This window comes from Pagrus pagrus (genome assembly GCF_965226575.1).
Source record: "Pagrus pagrus genome assembly, chromosome: 9".
NCBI classification, from domain to species: Eukaryota; Metazoa; Chordata; class Actinopteri; order Spariformes; family Sparidae; genus Pagrus; species Pagrus pagrus.
In genome coordinates this window covers 6,149,212-6,167,586 of record NC_140193.1, presented here as the reverse complement: position 1 = coordinate 6,167,586, position 18,375 = coordinate 6,149,212, and the positions used below count along the sequence as shown (strand labels likewise).

At 39.4% G+C, this 18,375-nt stretch overlaps 1 protein-coding gene across 4 annotated transcripts in view; it reads left to right on the top strand.

Annotated features, from left to right (window-relative positions):
• Window positions 1-18,375, top strand: part of pcbp3 (poly(rC) binding protein 3) — a 74,324-nt gene that overhangs the window by 30,689 nt on the left and 25,260 nt on the right. For all 4 annotated transcript variants that reach the window (XM_084361259.1, XM_084361257.1, XM_084361258.1 and 1 more), the window contains exons 4-5: window positions 1,037-1,142; window positions 1,387-1,503. The gene's annotated coding sequence lies outside the window, so the exon portion shown is untranslated. The remainder of the gene's footprint in view (window positions 1-1,036; window positions 1,143-1,386; window positions 1,504-18,375) is intronic.

Genomic DNA, 18,375 nt, shown 5'->3' with positions numbered 1-18,375 from the left:
ATCATCTTTCCCTGAGAGATACAGCTGGCTTCCTGTGTAAAAGAGGTTTGTACACAGCCAGGTGGTGATCCAGGTTGTGATCAGATCTTCCTTAGGGGAGGAAGAGGCGATGAGTTATAGGTCTCCTTGGTGTTGGCATAAAATAAATCCAGTATTTATTCGTCTCTGGTGTAGCATGTGACATATTGAATGAATTAGGTTAGAGTGGAGGATGGGGAGGTGTGATTAAAGCCACCAGAAATAAGGAGGAGGACATGTGGGTGTATAGCCTGTTTGTAACTGCGAGGATGACATCATAGGCTGCATCAGCATTATCCGATGCAGATCGGGTTCACCCACATCATCCAGAAACTGTCCCACAGTTTCTGGATGTGGAGTTAGCACGGTTAGCTAAGTCAGTGAGTTTAGTCTCAATAAGTTTAAAAAAGTACTCAAAAAAAGAACAAAGAACAAAAGCTCAACGACGAGCAGGAGTTGCTGTATCAGGCGTTCACTTCTGTTGCGCAAGAACCACCTGGAACATCGACAATACGAATGCTGACTACAGTATCACACACTGTCAGGCGCCTACAGTGCTGGTGCTTTTTCCACTCCACAATCAGTGATTACGTTTACACCACAAAGTAAACAGAAAAAAACAATTGATTTCATAAATGTTTCTGGGACAAATGGTCGGTGCCCCGTGAATCACACGGGGCCTCTTGTGAGAATAGCACCCAGATATGTTGGTGGCAATCAAAAAGACAGCTCAAAGGTCATTAATTGTTAGATGTGTCAGATGGCAAGAAACACGACTTTAAAAGAATGCTAATGTATGAATGTGTGTGGTGGGTGTGTAACTTGATAATTTATTGTTGACATATTAGTCATAACATCGTTGTAAGCCAGGGTTGTGTGGTGGCTGTGTATCTGAAAGATAGTGGCCAATCACTACCTCTCACACCACCGCAGAAGATTTTATCCGTTAGATCCCTATAATTCTGTTGTGAAAATACCCTGTTATTTTATACAATTTACCATGTTTTCATCTGTTTAGGTGAATCAACTCCACGACCAGACACCCCTTTCTGCTGGAAGGCTGCCAGCCACAGGTCACATGACCTGGAAGAAAAAACCTAGGAGACTTTTGGGATCCCTTTTCGGTCAGACACACCTTCTTATTGTCATTGCTTGCACACACTATGAGCAGCATGAATAATGGGTTGATCTGTAGTGATTGAAAGTCTGTGGTTGAGAGGCTCGGTTTGCTTCAAAACGTATCGATCCTGTACAGAAACAGAAAGGCTTCACCGAGAAGAACAACATTTCATAATGTATACTTCGATTCTTCTTTTCCACTGTCGCAATCTCTTTTCTGTGTCTGTTATTTCTTTCGTTGGGCTTCAGCATGGGCTGGCTATCAACCTGAGGGGAAGTCCAAAGGCTGATGAACTGACTTGTGTCTGTGTGAGACCACATTGCTCTGGTGTCCTATATGCCCTGAGAACAGCAAGCGCAAACCTGGTGAGTAACGACACTCATTTGACATGTCAATGCTTAATTGATGGGCTTCACTCGTGTCCATTACAGGGAAGTTTATGCAAAAAGGTGTCCTTGATTTGAAGTTTCAGACCGGATGATGGCAGTGACATGCATTAGACCATTTTAAGTTAGCCTCGCCTTCAATCATGCAATTTGTTTCGCTGGAACGCAAAGGCTAACTACCAATAGCACAACGTGGAAGTGTATAGTTGTAATGCTCAAATGTTCAGAAGACATGTTAAATGTTTATACATGCGCATCAAATATCAAATGACTGCTCACCATTTTCTTATTTTCTCCTACATCTTCTTTATCTCCCTCTTTATAGCCCATCAGTGTCCTGTGCTGTTAGATAAAGTAACACAGCATATACTTCATCTCTTTTATGTTCCACTAGTCTCTCTGACACACAATCATTTCACACAGATCTTTAACAAAATCTCCCACAAGCTTTAGGGTTTTAGGGTTTCTCCCCCTCTGGCAGTTTTCACTTGATCTGCCCGAATGTTTAGTGATGGGAACCAGCACCACTGATAGTCTTGCTCGGGCCCAGGACAAGATGATCTCCACAGGCCCCATAGCATGTTATTTTTAAAGATAGGAAAGGCGATTGTGGAGGAATATAGTCGATTGTTGAGTCTCATTTGAGGTTGCCAAATACCGACGCTTTGTGTTGGTATTTCAAGGCCGAAAAGATGAATGTGTAGGATAAACTTCAGAAGCCAAAACAGAGAACATTCCTCAGTTTGGGTACCACCAACTTGTGACAGTAAGCAGTAAGTAAGTAAGTCTACAGCCATACAGTCAATAGCCTCTTTCGTGGCAAGCATCTTCAGTCCTCACTAGGAAACAGAAAAAGACCTTTCTACTAGTTTTCTGCCTTGACCACTGAGACTACTCCATCCTCGGAGGACATTAGGGCCTGCCACACCAAAGTGAAAGAAAGTAACTGAAGTGAGTAGCTCAGTGAGTGAGTAGCATTCATAATATCCATTCAGTTAGATTGCAGGCTGACATGGGTCCTGCAGCTAACTGTCAAACACCAGAAGACAAACAGGCTTTTCAGCCCACTCCACCACCGAAATATCCCATTATTTGAAGGCTGGATAAAAAAAACTATGTGTGTGTGAAATCAGTCACATATATAAAATTACAAAGACAGAGCTTCAAAGTCATTATTTAAAATAATGTTAGTTCATGTCCGTCAACAGACTCGGCTGATCCACTTAACCAGGATGAATTCCTGAAAGCAGATTTTACTCTTTGTCATTGTAACACCTTTTGTGATTTTACAAGCAGTCAGGGGTCTTCAAGGAAAGACACTAAGATACTTAAGACACTAAGCTGTGAAATCAACAAGAGAAACGCACGTACTTTAAATTCTCACAGAAACAAATTAATCCACATTGGTAGCGCTATCAGGTACAAACAGATTGGTGGACCGAAGGCAAGTCAGTCAGACAGTTTACCCTTGCAGAGACCAAAACTAAAAGTAACAACTCACCAAAATAAGTCAAAAATATTTACTGCCAGTTACTCTCGTTCAAACATCAACACAATAAAATACCGTGGTAAATTCCAACACTTGTACTGCTTGTACTGCTAACTTATGGGGTAGTATACATTGTGATTCATCATTGCAACAAATAATGGACGGATAGCGCACCAACGGTCAAGGGACATAAATAGGGGAATTTACCTAAACAGTTCATTGCTTTACACTAGTAATGTCATGTTTTTCCAAATTCAAGATTCTACTCAAGTTTCGAGTTTTTAAACATTTAATTTAGCACTAAACATCAACACATCATTGGTTGTATGCATTGCCAACTATCATTTGCATTTTCAATTTCTTCTTCAAAAAGACAACTTGACTTGACTTTAATCTAAATCCCACCCTTTGGGGATACAAACAATCAACAAAAGATAAAAATTCAGTTTTTAGAAAGTTTTGTTTCTCAAATCTGTCCTGAAAAAACCCTCTTCCCAAACAAATCAATCAAGGGCCTCTGAAAAAGAAAATAAACCCAACATCTCTGAAGAGTTACCTACGGTATCAGCCAGTGGATCGTCTGTGCAGGTTATTAGTAAGCTAGCTGTGTCATCTTTGAAGTTTTGTTTTGTTTCTCTTTGAACTTTCGGAAGGAGATGGGGGTGGAGATGTTTCTCTTCTGCTTTTGATTTTGAGGATCGAAAATGGAAAGCTTGTTCGATTTTAAACTCAGAATCAAGATCTCGACACCTCTACTTAACCCTGGAAATTGATTTTACTTGATCCATTTTATTTATCAATCAGCGATAAAATGTTCACATGACATTTCCCAACTTTCTGAGATGTCAATAAAGCCTGAATGCACTCCGGATTGAGGGATACCATGTATATATATGCATGTATACTTAAGCAGAAGAAAGCATTCGGTGGAGTCACTGGGTCAAGAAGTCCTTGTCAGCTGCGATGACACATTCAGCCTTGATAAATGGACTTTTAAACAGACAGCCTCTGAAGTGTAACAGTTTGTTTTTCATTTTTTCTGAGGCTCTTATCCATGCGACTTAAATGTGAAGTCAACTGATCCTCGGCAGGGATCAAAAGCCATCAGTCATTGCCATCAGCAATAACAACGGAGACCTGCTCAGCTAGCCTATAGTGCAGCTGTGTACAAAGCTGAACTCTTATACTCAAACACTGCACAAATTGTCACCCAAATCCTATTACAAACTATTAAATCCAGAGTCTCCTAGTAAATAAGAGGTATTTCTTACATTTTTCTAACTTTTATCAAGGAAGGACGGCTAAAGAGAAAATATCTGGAAAGGAGTGAAGGTCTATACGCAGGATTTACAGTACAGATACCCTTACAGAGCAGTTGGCTACTACAACCACTCTTACAGTGTTGGTCACTAAATACACCCACGAGGAAAATCTGAGAATCAGTGTCTTACTCATGAGCGATTCAGTGGTCCTCCCTTATTATTTCCCACATTACAGCGGAGCCTATATGTGTTGCTGTGACTGATACCGCCTGGCTTCAAAGTGCACAAGTTACCTTTTAAGTTTTTTTCTGTATGGATATGCTGGTCTGCCTGTTTGTATTCAAGTCCTTTGAGCATGTTTGTACATGCCTGTGCATACATGTGTGCGTGATTGACTATTCAGTTCTCGCATCAAAGCTTTATAGATTGATCCTCTGTGAGAAGATCTAAGCCTTCTGCTCGTACAGAGCACTGCTCTGGACTGATAGGACTAAGTCAGTAGATACTGGATTCCTTTTATTACCCTACAGTGGAAGAACACTGTGTCTCTGCTACCTTTGGGCATAATAGCAATAACAGTAAAAGCTGTACGGAAAGATAAATGAGACACATTGGAGATTTAATACACTTTCGCAAGATGACTTTCTTTTGAAAACCATGTAAACTCTACTGGCCGAATCAATACGCTGAGAACAAGAACATGAATGTCCACATAAAACTCAACACGTTATTCATTTGGTTGAATAACTCTGCTAATCAAAATGAAAATACATCTGAGTCTGATTTAAATATGTTAATTTCAAAGCCGATACAGTAGATTACATCTTTAATTGTCTAGTGATGAAGCTCTTTTGTGGATTTTTTCAATAGTCGGTCAAATTAGGATAATACAAAGAGGCTCACCTCAGAAAACATCCCTGTGGTGAGCACAGTAGGATCTCTGCTGGCTCTGAGATTATATCTGACCATTAATAGGATTAGTAAGAACATTTACCACTATGTCGAGGTCTTCGTGGGTCCAAAACCTACAAAGATGAGGAAATGTACTTAAACTGGACCCCTCTGAGATTTGAAAGCTGGGACCTGGGCCCATGCAGAACAGAGAAATGTCAGACCTGAACCCAGCCGGGAGACACAGACCCAATGTTTTGTTTCATAAGTTAACGTTAACTTACAAGTTGTCCTACCTAATGCAATGGCAGTAGCCTTCTCCCCACATATAATCCATCCTCCTTCCCAAGGAAGCTGAAATACCTCCAGGTTTCCTGTTATTCCTTGCTTGCTGATTGAAACAGCTCGGCTAATTCACTCATTGTTTACGCCTAAAAGTCCACTTGCTGTCACAGTGACAGATAACAAACGCGACTTATTTAGAGTCAGGTTTGCAGTTTTGTTGCATCTAGCATAATAAATACAACTTTGTCTGTTGGCCCTGTGTTAACTATAAAACCGATTGCTCCTCCGTTGCCACAGCTGCTGCTAACAATAGCATTGCTGATTTGCATTTTATGGTAATTTTATCGGCCTGGCAGATTAACAGTGCCAATATTTAGCATAATTCTGATTATTGGTATCTGTGGGGTTGTCAATTGTCTAATTGCCAATTAAATAAATTCATTTAAAAATTTGCAACTTTGGCTCTGATGCAGATCCCCCTCACCTCCCCAGTCCACTCACACAATGTCCTGCCCACAACAGTATCTGATTGGTCACATGTCACAAGTAATTTTAACCTGTTAACACTGAATAATCCATATCTGCAACTTTATCAAAAGTTATCAAATAAAAGCATATTTAATTAATAAATTTAATAAATATATGAATTAGCAGAAATACTCCAGTAATGTACCTCAAAATTGTACTTTCCATCACTGTTTGTTTCTAAATTTAAACACCAAGATTTTCAAAACCATATCGGCTAATCTAGACCTGGGATCTGCAACACAGAACGGAGACACGGATCTGAACCCATCAGGTCTCGGATCGGGTTTCTGGTCCTCAGGTTTGAGTGACATCAAACTACAGCATAGATGAATTTGCTGAGTTATACATAAAACCAAAATCAACCAGTCAGATTCATTTAAGAAGGTTCACTGGGCATATACACTCTGTCTGAGCAAATCCATGCTTCACTTTGACACACATGCTCACACTGTAATATGAACTGCCCATTACAACTCCTGCGGTCACTGTTACTTCTACTAGAACCGCTGTGGAAAACAAGGGAAAGTTTTGTGGCTCTTCATGGTGAAGAGGAGGTTTATTTATTCAGAGCATTGACTATCCTTTCCCAAACTTCTGCTCCCTGATATATGTAGGATCATTAACATTTCAATCCCATGTAGATTTCATTATAAATCAGGCATGTACATCTATAGAGTAAAAAGGATGCACACTCTTTTAAAAGATGAGAGCAATTACAAAGTGTGTAACACAAATCTCACAGAGATCTCGTGAACCTACACTCTAGATATAGTCATGTACTACAATTTAATACCGCAGCTCGATCCTCATTATTTTGCTGTTGCTTCATTCCTCTCCAGCAATTTGCCTAAACTGGCCAGGGAGGAGCACTAAATCCAACTCTGTAGAAATGCACTGCTGTCAAATATTAATGAGCTGGTGGAAATTTGCTTTCATAACATGATCCTGGAGACTCATTATTTAACTCTCAAATCTTGTAGCAGGGTTTCCCAAGCGCCAAATGCCAGCTAAACAGCCATGTAGTAGCTTCTGTCTGATTGGCTACTTGTACAACTGAGCATCTTTAAAAATTGGAGGTTTGTCAAAATGCCAGTTTCCTTGCATCGCTGCGTAGAGACAAAGTGTCCACTGAGGCCTTTCATTCAGTAATGTTGTTGTTTAAGGCAGGGTCAGGGTTAGAGGTTAAACATGATGTGTTTTGTTTCTGCTTTTAAAATGAACAGTGACATTAAACTCACACTAAATGATCAATTATCCATTTTACAAAAGCTATTTTAAACTGAAAACTTTGCAACCTTTCCAAATGAGCATATCTTAAATCTCCCAAAGCTTTGATTTACTATCCATCATCTACTAAAAGGCCAATTTAGCCTCTGATCAGACTAAAGTTCAGCCTCCACCCTTTGATGTGTTTCAAACGACGGCTCTCGCCCGGAGTGAACGTGTCATAAAGACAGAGGGAAAAGTCAAATTATGTGAGGTGCACCATTTTAGCAGGCAAATGTGATGACATTTTTTTATTTCGCTTTGTATAAAAGGTCACAGATGTCGTTGCGGATTGACACGCATCAAGATGCAGCCTGTGTGGGCTTGTGTGGAAAACAATAAATGTTGATGTTTAGACAGATGTCACGCGCTGGTGTGTGTTATCCTTAATTCTTCGCCAAAATATCTGACAAAGAGAGACGTCAGGAGGACAGTGATGCATGGCTTTGTCAAGAGACAAGTCATCAGTCAACGTAGATTTTGCATCTGACAGTACAATAACCATCTCATGAGCACAGTTTCATAGACAAACACAATTATTATTAGTGTTATTTTTAGCAGTTGCATGACCTTTAAAGGAAGGAAAATGTTTGTGAATGAACAAACAGCCAAAATCCCTCATTCCTTTATTTTTGAAAGAGAAACACAACATTAAAATAACATTACATTAATCAGAAATACAGACTAGACATTATAAATGTGGTAAATCGCTATGTGGCTAAAATTTAATGGAAGAGGATCATTTTCAGCCACCGTCACTCCTGTGGTCCAGTTGCACATTGTGTTAGTTTGTCGTAGTTGATCATCAGAACACTGTTGTGCATGTCAGCACAACTGTCATGTGCTGCTTAAAGAAGCAATAAGATTGGGTTTCCTCAGGCTAGCTGAGCATCTGACTCAGGCAGTAAACAGCAGGTGTAGAGTGAAGGCATATTGTCATTAATCGATCTTTAGTGACATTGTTTTCTCTGAAGAATATTTTTTTTAAAAAGTAAAAAAATGCGTCGCCAGATAAACATACAAGTGTGGGAAACACTGATCCAATAACTCAGGTAGAGTACTGTTTGAAAATAAACAAATAAATGAGATAAGCTGCCTACTGTGCAGGGCCACATTAAAACTTCTGTCTGTTGCAGCAATTTCTTAACCCGACAACACGGTGAGAAATTAACCTTCAACAGCAGCTGCGCAGGAGATTTTTATTCTCAGAAGCATATACATGTGGGTTCACCTTCACAAAAGGATTCAGCAGCAAATCAGAGTTTTTATATATTTTATATACATGTTTTTCATCACACAAGCAGTCCAGGTATCCAAGGTCAGCTACCTGGACTGAATGATGAGAAGCTACTGAACTAGTTTTATGTATTTCTCGCAGACAACATCCTGTTCTGAAGCAAGTACTAACATGTCCTCGTATGGCTTATGTCACAACTGCATTAATGGAGTCTGATTTATTCAAATTTCAGTAGTACTAAAGTCATTTTTTCCATAACACTGTCCCTCTGCCATGTTCTCCTCCCTCCACCATTTAAGTTATCATCCATTCTCCTGACGAATTATATTCAAAGTAGCGCAGCTGTCATTTTGAGCAGAATAAACTTTTCTTATTTGTCGTCAAGCTGTTCCTTAATCGTCATTCGCTGCTCTTTTTGTTTTCTTTGCCGTCTGAAACTGTGACCGTCAGAGCTCAGCTGTCACACTGAGACACACAATGACTGGATGTGTTGCCCCGCATCGTGTCCACGACTAGACAAAAGTCTGGACTGCTGCTGACACGTTGGTTTTAGTCAGATAAAACAGCGGACGCTCACGCAGTGTCCTGCTTTAATTAAACTAAAAGCTTTGCAGCTGGTTTCCCTTCATGTTTTTCCCTTTTCTTTTGACATTGTTACAGCTGCATGAAATGGCCACATTTGATTCAGTTCGATACTATTTTTTAATAAAAGGAAACCATGCTTAATATAGCTATTCCACGATAACCACATTACCAAAATTAAACACTCACGCTTGGGTTCATACACACAAAATGTTGGACTAAATTGAATATTTAAAGACAAACTGTCCTCTTATCAGTTGCCCGGAAATACTGCATCAAGAGAAAAAGCCTCACTTTTTGGCATCCTTCTTTCCTTCAGTCTCCTTTTATATAAAGCATCACAGACCAGTTGTACTGGCAAACATGATGTGACACGGCTCTGGATTTTGAAGCAAAGATTTTTCAAACATTTATTTGGAGCTGACAACCCAGCTTTAAAACGGATACTGAAAAGGGCAGAGGCTGTCACTTACTTCTGAGTACTTTATCGCCAAAAGCAGCATTTTTTCCCCCAATGTATCATTCGAAAAGAAAAAAAATGAAAGCAGCATCAACCCGATGCAAGCAACACTAAGATATGTTTCCTGGTGATATACCGGCCATATAAGTATATAAATATATATAGTCTAACTAAATCTCACTTAATATTCACTAAATAAAGTTACAACATGAGATGCTTTAATTCAGCATGCCCTTTAACGATGTGTGTGTGTGTAGATGGGGACAGCTCTGTGTAAAAATTGATTCATCCTGCAGTGACCGCTTTTTGCCACGAAAAATTGTGTTCTTAATGATTTGAGTAAACTTATAAATAAGTAATTAGCATATAGCAACCTCACACCCATCGTTCATCACTCACACACAGATGTTTTTTCACATATGTTGCCTCTCAAGTCTCTGTGGCCGTGTACAAACTGGACTGGGTTAACATATGCCTCACTCTAATGTTACTTTGCTGCATCTGCTAGGATTGGCATCCTCATCGGAAAAATCGACCATATAGGTTGACGATGAAAGCAGCTTATTAAGTAGGTGCCCCCTTGTGGCACTAGCAATTCTAACGGCTGCAAAGGACGAAGGGACGAGAAGTAGTATAAAAGGTTGTATAGGGAGGAGGTCAGGGATGGACAGCAGGGTTAAACAAGCACAGGACTTTCATTCAGTAGACTGCAATTCATGTCCAGTGTGAAACCAGAAATCAGGAGTGAGCTCTTTTAACTTACTAATGTCATGCAAAGTTACAGTAGTAACATAGTTATTTCAACCCAAATCCGATGTTTTCCTCCACGTAATCTAATCTGGCATCATATGCATGCTGCATAGCTCAACCTAACTTCAACCTGACGCGAGGTTCAATCTGCTGGAGTAATTAAAAAAAAAAAAAACACCTTTAAAATAACATTTTCAATGTTTAAGTTTCATTGTCTGCAGATAAGACAGGCATATACAAGAAACACAAGGCAATTAGGGCTGAACAATTCATCAAAATTAGGGATGTTACCGATTAACTACCAAGAATATTTGTTGCACCAGTTATGCATGTCAGTCTAAATGAACAGCTCTTGGTGTGCAAACATTTTCTCTAGAGAAGCAACAAAGTCAAATGTAAGTTTTGTGATGACGTTTAGAAGTAGTAGTAGCACTAAGCTCTAGCAACATTAAGAAACAAACACCAACTGCCATGTCTGATGGATCTAATCCAAAGATCATGTTGCTGCTAGAGGAAGAAGGAAGGATGAGCTAAAAGCCAGACAAGACGAGCTAGCTCTGACCACAGACTGCTCTCATAAATAAAAGCTACTTAGCAAGAAACATTATATTGCAACTGCAATATGAATCACGATTTCAGTGAATATGGTAATTTTTGCATTTTAATTTTCACTTAAAAAATATTTAAAATGTTTGAAATTTTTGCTGGGGTCTGTAGCCTGTTCCCCACGGCATCTCTGTAGCACCATAATACATTAATAATCGCGTTTGTTTTTTGGATATTTCAGGTAGCCACGTTGCGATTTTGATAGTATTTCAATTAATTGCTGAGCCCTTTTCCAAAGTCAATTATTTCTGTTTTATCTTTGTTTAACTGGAGGAAATTGCAGCACATCCAATCATTGATTTGATTAGTGCACGTAGTCAGTGCTTGTATACAACCATAGTCACCTGCTGATATCGTAAAATAAATCTGCATGTCGTCTGCATAAAGATATTTTGTTTTTTTTTAGTCTGTGCTAATGGGAGCATGTTGAAAATAATAGACCTGAGAGTCCAGACATCATTTTTGTACACTCATGTGCTACACAGACACAAGCTAGTCCATGGAAATAATACAGGTTAGACATGCATCTCCACGACAACCATGTAGCTCTGTTCAGGTTTGTTTTTCACGAAAAAAATGTTTTAAAAAGATGTCCTATCTTTGATGGTATAAAAATATCTGTTTCTTAACTAAATGTAAGGTAAAGTTGTGACTTAAAACCACCACCACCATACTTACATCTTGCTGGTGTAAAGATAAATCTGTTTGTGGCTTCGAGTTTGAGGTTAGATTTCTTTAAAAATGACATCAGATGTCTTTTTCAATTTACCAAATGTCATTCAAGATACTGCTGTCTGATGATCTTCAGGTTTCACAACACAATTTTTCTTGTCATAATATGAAAAGCAAAGATCTGAGGTGTCTCAAGTAGATGGCAGGGATATTGGATATTGTAATAAATTTGAATCAGCTAAAATAAACCCAATCAAAGTCCAAAACATTTTCTTTTGCTGAACTTCACTGTGTTTGTCCACCTCAGACTGACAGCGTTGCAGTTCACTCTCATTTACCACAGCTGGCCTCAGCATTTCGCCCTATGTGCGAGAAAAAATTGGAGTGTGCAAATGTGAAGAAGCATTTGGTCACACCAGTGATCGACCTCTATTCTGACACCTAGGTTGGAAATATACACTGATTCGCTAAGCTCTGACAGTGACGAATCTGTTACCTCTCGTCCCTCTTTCTTTTTAGCAAAGAGCTTTTGCAAGTCAAAGTTAAAAACAATCAAAATCCATGTGGATGTAACAGAATCGCTATGTCAAAGCAAAAGGTACAGACAGGAGCAGTTTGCTACCAATTGGGCCAAGGGTTTTTATTCACCGTATACACTTTCCCTTTGAGCCCACTTATATTGCTATCACATGTAAATAGCCTTCAAAACCTTCTCACTGAGGAAATAAAAAAATGTGCAGATGGCCTTAACCACATGAAAGACATGGTCACTGGAAACATTTGCAAAAGAGCTCTGTCTGACAGCCTCCCAAGAAAGGATACTCAACCATACCCTATATGTGTTGATACAGGATTTAATAGGCACAAGTCCTGCAGAGGTGGAATGTGAGAGAGTGCTGTGGGCACTTGAGTTAAGAAGGATGTTCCTCTTGGGGAAAATAATTTTAATTTGGCCTCAACAATGACGCAATGTGTTTGTCTTTGTTCTCTCTGCTGATATTATCTATTATTTGTAAACTCAACATTTGATTTTGCCGATTCATCTTTGAAAGGGCACTAATGAAAAAGTTGCTTCAATTGCGAATGAAATTAGATCCACTGCCTGAGGATAATTTGTAAGCCACTGAACAAGACCTTGCCTGTTGAGTGAATTGCCCCACTTAATTGTAAAGCCATATCACATCAGATAAAAGAACTAGACTTTAAAACTTTTATATATATATACGGATTAGGTGTTGGATCCATGTTGTTTGTTATTCAGCTACGAGTACTCAGCCACTCTATAGAAAGCTGAAGTTAAACAAGAATAATCCTTTGTCCAGGAGAAAATCATACATTTCCGATAGAGGTGGCCTCTCTGCCCTTCTTCTTACTTAAGCCTTCACACTGGCTTTCAGAAGAATACCTGGCAATATCTCACCATGATTATTACAGCACTTTTCCTCCTTTCTGAGAAGGTCAAGGTTCAGGCGGATAGTGTATTAACCCTTTTTGGAAAGATAATAACTTGGACCTGAGAGGCTATTGAAGTAGGGGCCATGAAACTCACATTAAGGACTATAGGAACATGAAGCAGTAACATATACAGGTTGTTTCTGGGTGTAACTGTGATCTGATGCCAGTTCAAGCAAAGTACAGATGTATAAAAGCCTGCTTTTTACTTACAGCATCAGGAAAATATGAATCATTGTCACTGACACCAAAGTCAAGAAATGTGAGACAGTGACCGTATTTAGTGAAGTCATAAGGGCCTGAGTCAAAGTCAAACTCAAGTCCTGTTTGCACGGGGCTAGTATCACCTGGGGATATTTACAGAGGTCTTTTGTGATATTATTCCTGTGCCAACCACATTTTGCTGAAAACACAGCCAAAGATGGCTAAAGCAAAGAGTAGGCCTATAACGAGCAAGAGTGAGCAGTTATGTCGCCCCCTATAGCTTTGAAACTTTGAATTCTTGCCATTTCTTACGTATAACACCTTTATGTTACGTACGTAACCAAAGTTACATTAGTAACACAGTTGTTTTAAACCAAACCGCAATTGTTTTCCTAAACCTGACCAAGTTGTTTCACTGCCGAAACCTAACCAAGTAGTTTTCTTTCCCTGACCCAACCACACTGTGACTGTAGGACAGAGGTCCGTTATGCCTGTCGTTGGAACGCTGCAATGGTCATGTTTTGGGAACAGTGTTTGTTAGATATGGTTATGCCTTTTAAGTAAAGCAACAATTCATATGTATTTTTCTCTCAATACCCTATTCACTGTTTGTTTCTTAGAGAGACTGCCAAGGGGCTATTATTCAAGCTCTGGTATTAGCAGTGCCAAAAAAAAACAACCTTTGAGCAAGGGCACAAATGTGTGGAAAGAGAAGCCACTTTCTGTGTTTGCATATTAATTCATTACAAATCTGCTGCCAGTAGTTTATTGAAGAGGTTGTTATTAATGAATCATGCTTACACAACACCTATTGACTAAGTGAGTTTCACATGTGGGGTCAGGTTTTCTCCATTAGTCTGTTTTGACAGACTCTTGGCCGTACAGCGTTTCAGGGAATATATAAAACACAAAGTGACCTACTTTTCTTAGACGGATCACTTCAGCCCAAACCATTTTTTGACCTTGTGATCCTTATGCAACATTGCTTTTGGATATTCATTTTTTTCCTAAAAGATCAATGTACTTATATATACAGAATATGCTAATGCTCTATGCACTTGTTATTCTGTTTCTAAGGTTTATTAAATATATTATGGTCTTGTCTGTAGACATCTTTGTTTTGGGCTTTATTCATCTTACACATGTGAATAATTATTTCTGGATCTCCCTACATTATATTGTTCTCTAGGGTTCAAGTTATACTGTTAGTGGGTTACATCTATATCATAAAAAGTACTCTTTACATTAATAAAAAATTCTATATTTGTATTTGTTTTTTTGGTAATGTATTAGAGACCGTCAGATGTATGATTTTACCACTTTTACAGGACCTCAGACTCCTCGTTGTGCAAGCTGATTCCCACTTAACTCCCTGTTGTTCTCATAACAACACTGCATTAAATACCTCCTGAACTAAACCATTTATCCATTAAATCTTAAAAATCCTGTTGGTAAAATAGTTTTGAATCTCATTCCCAATTCATCAAATACTAATGCTTTGGGTTCCCCCAACTCGTCATATACTGACACTTCCAGATGGCCGACCCGACCTACAATCATCAGTTGTTAATGAGTTGGGAAACAGGATCTTTAAATGTTACATTTTAAAAAAAATCTACTAAATTAGTTTAAACGCATACCATGCAGGACTTGTCAGTTGCCGTTTGTAAACCACCAGGTGCAGCAAGCTAGTTATAAATTGTCGAGTCTCATTCCTGGACTGTCAAATACCAACGCCTATTCGTCAAGTATCCATCTCCAGAATCGCTGACGCCCAGAAACACAGCAAAATGATGCCACACACGTCTAGTGTGTCGTACTCATGACTGAAGTGATGATTGAGAGGAACTACTTTTGTTTGATTCTATACATAGTTTGTAGGAAAATCCTGCTTAATATACCTCCTAAGTTGACCACAACCAGCATTTGGAGCAGCCCTCCAAAAATTGTAGCCATTAAAATATAAATGAGTGATTTTTACTGGACCCCACCTGGCCCGGTTACTATGGAGATCATTAAACTATAATGAAATGAAATTACAATTGATTTTGCTTCAGCCAATCTTAACTAATAAAAGAATAATATAGACTTATCATTACTGCACGCAATGACAAATGGAGTTATTTATCTCCAGCTGCAATGATAAGGTAAATTTGGAAAGGGGGTTTTGGGGGTGTTAGTGAATAAACAACACATTTTACAAAGAGAACATGTTACGTTCGTCTGTAAGGGAATGAACACTGAGCTGCAATGTCCAATTTTAGCTGCACCTGCAGTAAACTGTGGAAGCTCACAGTATTAAGGTCATGGATTATATGTTGGTAAAACTGTCATTTCATGGTTGCACTTTGGAGATACCTTTTTTGGACAGACTCACACACACACACAGACAAACACACACCCACCCCAAACAAACAACACACTATTTTGCATGCAGAGTCAGGATCCTGACGGTAACAACACAAGACATATCTATGTCTTACAGACATCGACAGGAGCGAGCGCTATCAGGATGGCGGGAAATTAATAAAACAAACATAAAAGCAGCACAATAAGATAAGAACAAGGTTTTTTTTTTTGCGAGTGTTGTTATTGACCTGGAATGTAATTGCAAATGTGTTATCGGTCAATCAACAAAACATGCTGGAGAATGTCAGGGAGTCCTCCGTAGGCAGAAACTGAATCACTTAATTTCTGAGTTGATTAGTACTCATTCTGTTGGCCTGGAGCAACACAGTCGTATAGGAATCACAGCTTTATGGTCATGTCTATGTAGCAAGGAAAAGTTACCAGACTGAGGAGGCATGACTGTTGTTTTCACTGGGTTTATCAATGAAATGTACGGAGTAACTGAACTGGGTAATGGGCGATGTTAAGGTAACGGTAATGTTTACGCGTCATACACAGACGCCGATATTAGCAACTAGACGACAGTAGCATCATGCTACCATGTTTGACGGCTTCGCTGACGTGTCGCTCAGAATATCCAGGCACCCATTTCAATTGTTTGCCACCTCCAACCCCCCCTGCTAGACCCTTAGGGGCATCCTAATCTGGGGCACCCATCACGCCCTGTGCCCGTGTAGAGACGAACACTGACCCACACACAGGTTAAAGCATGACGAAACAGCTAGACCGTCGGCAGCGCCTGTCCAAACTGGGGAATATATTCGGGGTTACACGCCAAAGGTGACGTCAACAGTTGTGATGCATCGCCCACATGACTCCACGTCTTGGCCAATGACTTGCCAGTAGTTCATCTTGTCTTGGTGTTAGGGGGATATCATATTTCAATTCCATTTTGGTAATCTTTTGTCAGCAGCTGAAGTGGTGGTCAACTGTTAGGAGCTGCATAAAGGTAAATACTTTATGAATAATTATGAATGATGTCACAGCCAAATGTTGTGATTCTCATGGTACATATGATATTTTAGGGCCCGCTTGTCGCCCGTTTGTGTGTGTAGATGCAGTGTGACATCTCAGAGGGAAAAATAATCAGAGCAGAAAAATACATTTAAAATTTTCCCTTAAATCGCCTGCCTGGATGGGATGTTTTGTCATGTTAGTGTCTGACATGTCTAATTAAAACCATTGATTCATTATTTGATAGATTAAAAAGAGACCTTAGTCTAAGTTATTACAGGTAATGGGATGCTATTATTTAATCCTTTCAGTCAAGGGGAAAGTATTTAATTACCTGCTTAAATTGGTCGTATTATGCAGGCAGTTATGTGTGCTCAGTTTTTAAGTGTGGGTGTGCTGCAGAGTGGCAGATTTACTGACTGATAGTCTTAAATTGTGTGGAACATTTCAGTGAATGATGCAACTGAATAAATGAAGCATTTCTATTTATATAGAAACAGGAAGACAGTTCAGTGTCTGCTGTGTCTGTATAATTATCTTGTGACTCAGTGGAGAGATTCCTGTCCGTCAAACAAGCATCGTCTTTGCATTTTTTTGGTCACACTGAAGAAAAGAGGAAACTGTGAGCTAGCGTGGCTTATTAGCGCACACGCATCGATAAACTACATTAGCCCCCTGGGCTAATGCTAGGAGGCAGAGGAACAATGCAAGGGGGCCGTCAGCTTGTGATTGTAATTTGGGCTGAGATCTCAACCAGGCCAGCTGATTGGAGATGACAGGTTTACAGCTCGATTTTGGGGCAAATAGGTCTGGCAGGAGGGCCGATCGCACACTGACGTGCTGCAACAAAAGGCTGCTCAGCATGTGTATCTGCGGATATGTTCAACCCTCCTTTTTCCGCTCTCCTACATCTAATTTTCCTCAAAAATCTGAGGCTGTTTGGAGCCGAGAGAACATTTTTAAATCTTAAGAGCGCTCGGCTACAGAGGGAAGTGCTAATAGGCCACAGGAGCTGGTAGCTGATGTTGAAACCCAAACAAAAGGATGACACTTCTTGTTAAAGGTTATCATCTCAAAAGCTGTTCCTGGCAAGTCAAAGCACTTAATTGGTCCTCTGCTAATTTTAGAAACATAAATGTCTCTGGTGATTTGAACTAAGCGAAGCAGAATCTTTTTTTTTTATTATTATCAAAACTGCTCTGCAAAGTAGATTTTTAAGTGTTAGTTACACACTGGTCTGAAACAGGAAGTGTCAGCAACAGAGAGAGTGGTGCAGAGACTAACATGATCAAAACCACACAGATAAGATGGAAGATTTCATTCATGATGGACGCTTTCATCCAGATGCCCGCTTCTGTATCGGTACATTAGTGACGGAGAGTCGTAATGCTGCCTTACCGTCATGTGCAGCGTTTGAATGTGCAGCATTTAAATGACAGCTGGCTCTCCATAGACAAAAAAATAAGGAACAGCAACAGATTGAATCTTTTGTGTGCTTGATGGTGCATTTTTTATGCCGCAGTTGTGTGTTTTGCAGACTGCAAATAAAATGTTCACAGTAGAGTGACATTTCATACAGTGTGGGATATTTTTAACTTATTGCTGTGCTGCAATGATTAATCGATTAGTTGTCAACTATTCATCGCCAACTCTTTTTCAAAGATTGATTAATCGGTTTGAGTGACTTAAATGTGAATATGTTCTTGTTTCTTTAATCCTCTATACTGAAAATCTTTGGGTCGTGGACAAAACAAGACATTTGAGGATGTCACGTTGGGCTTTGGGAACAATTATTAACATTTTC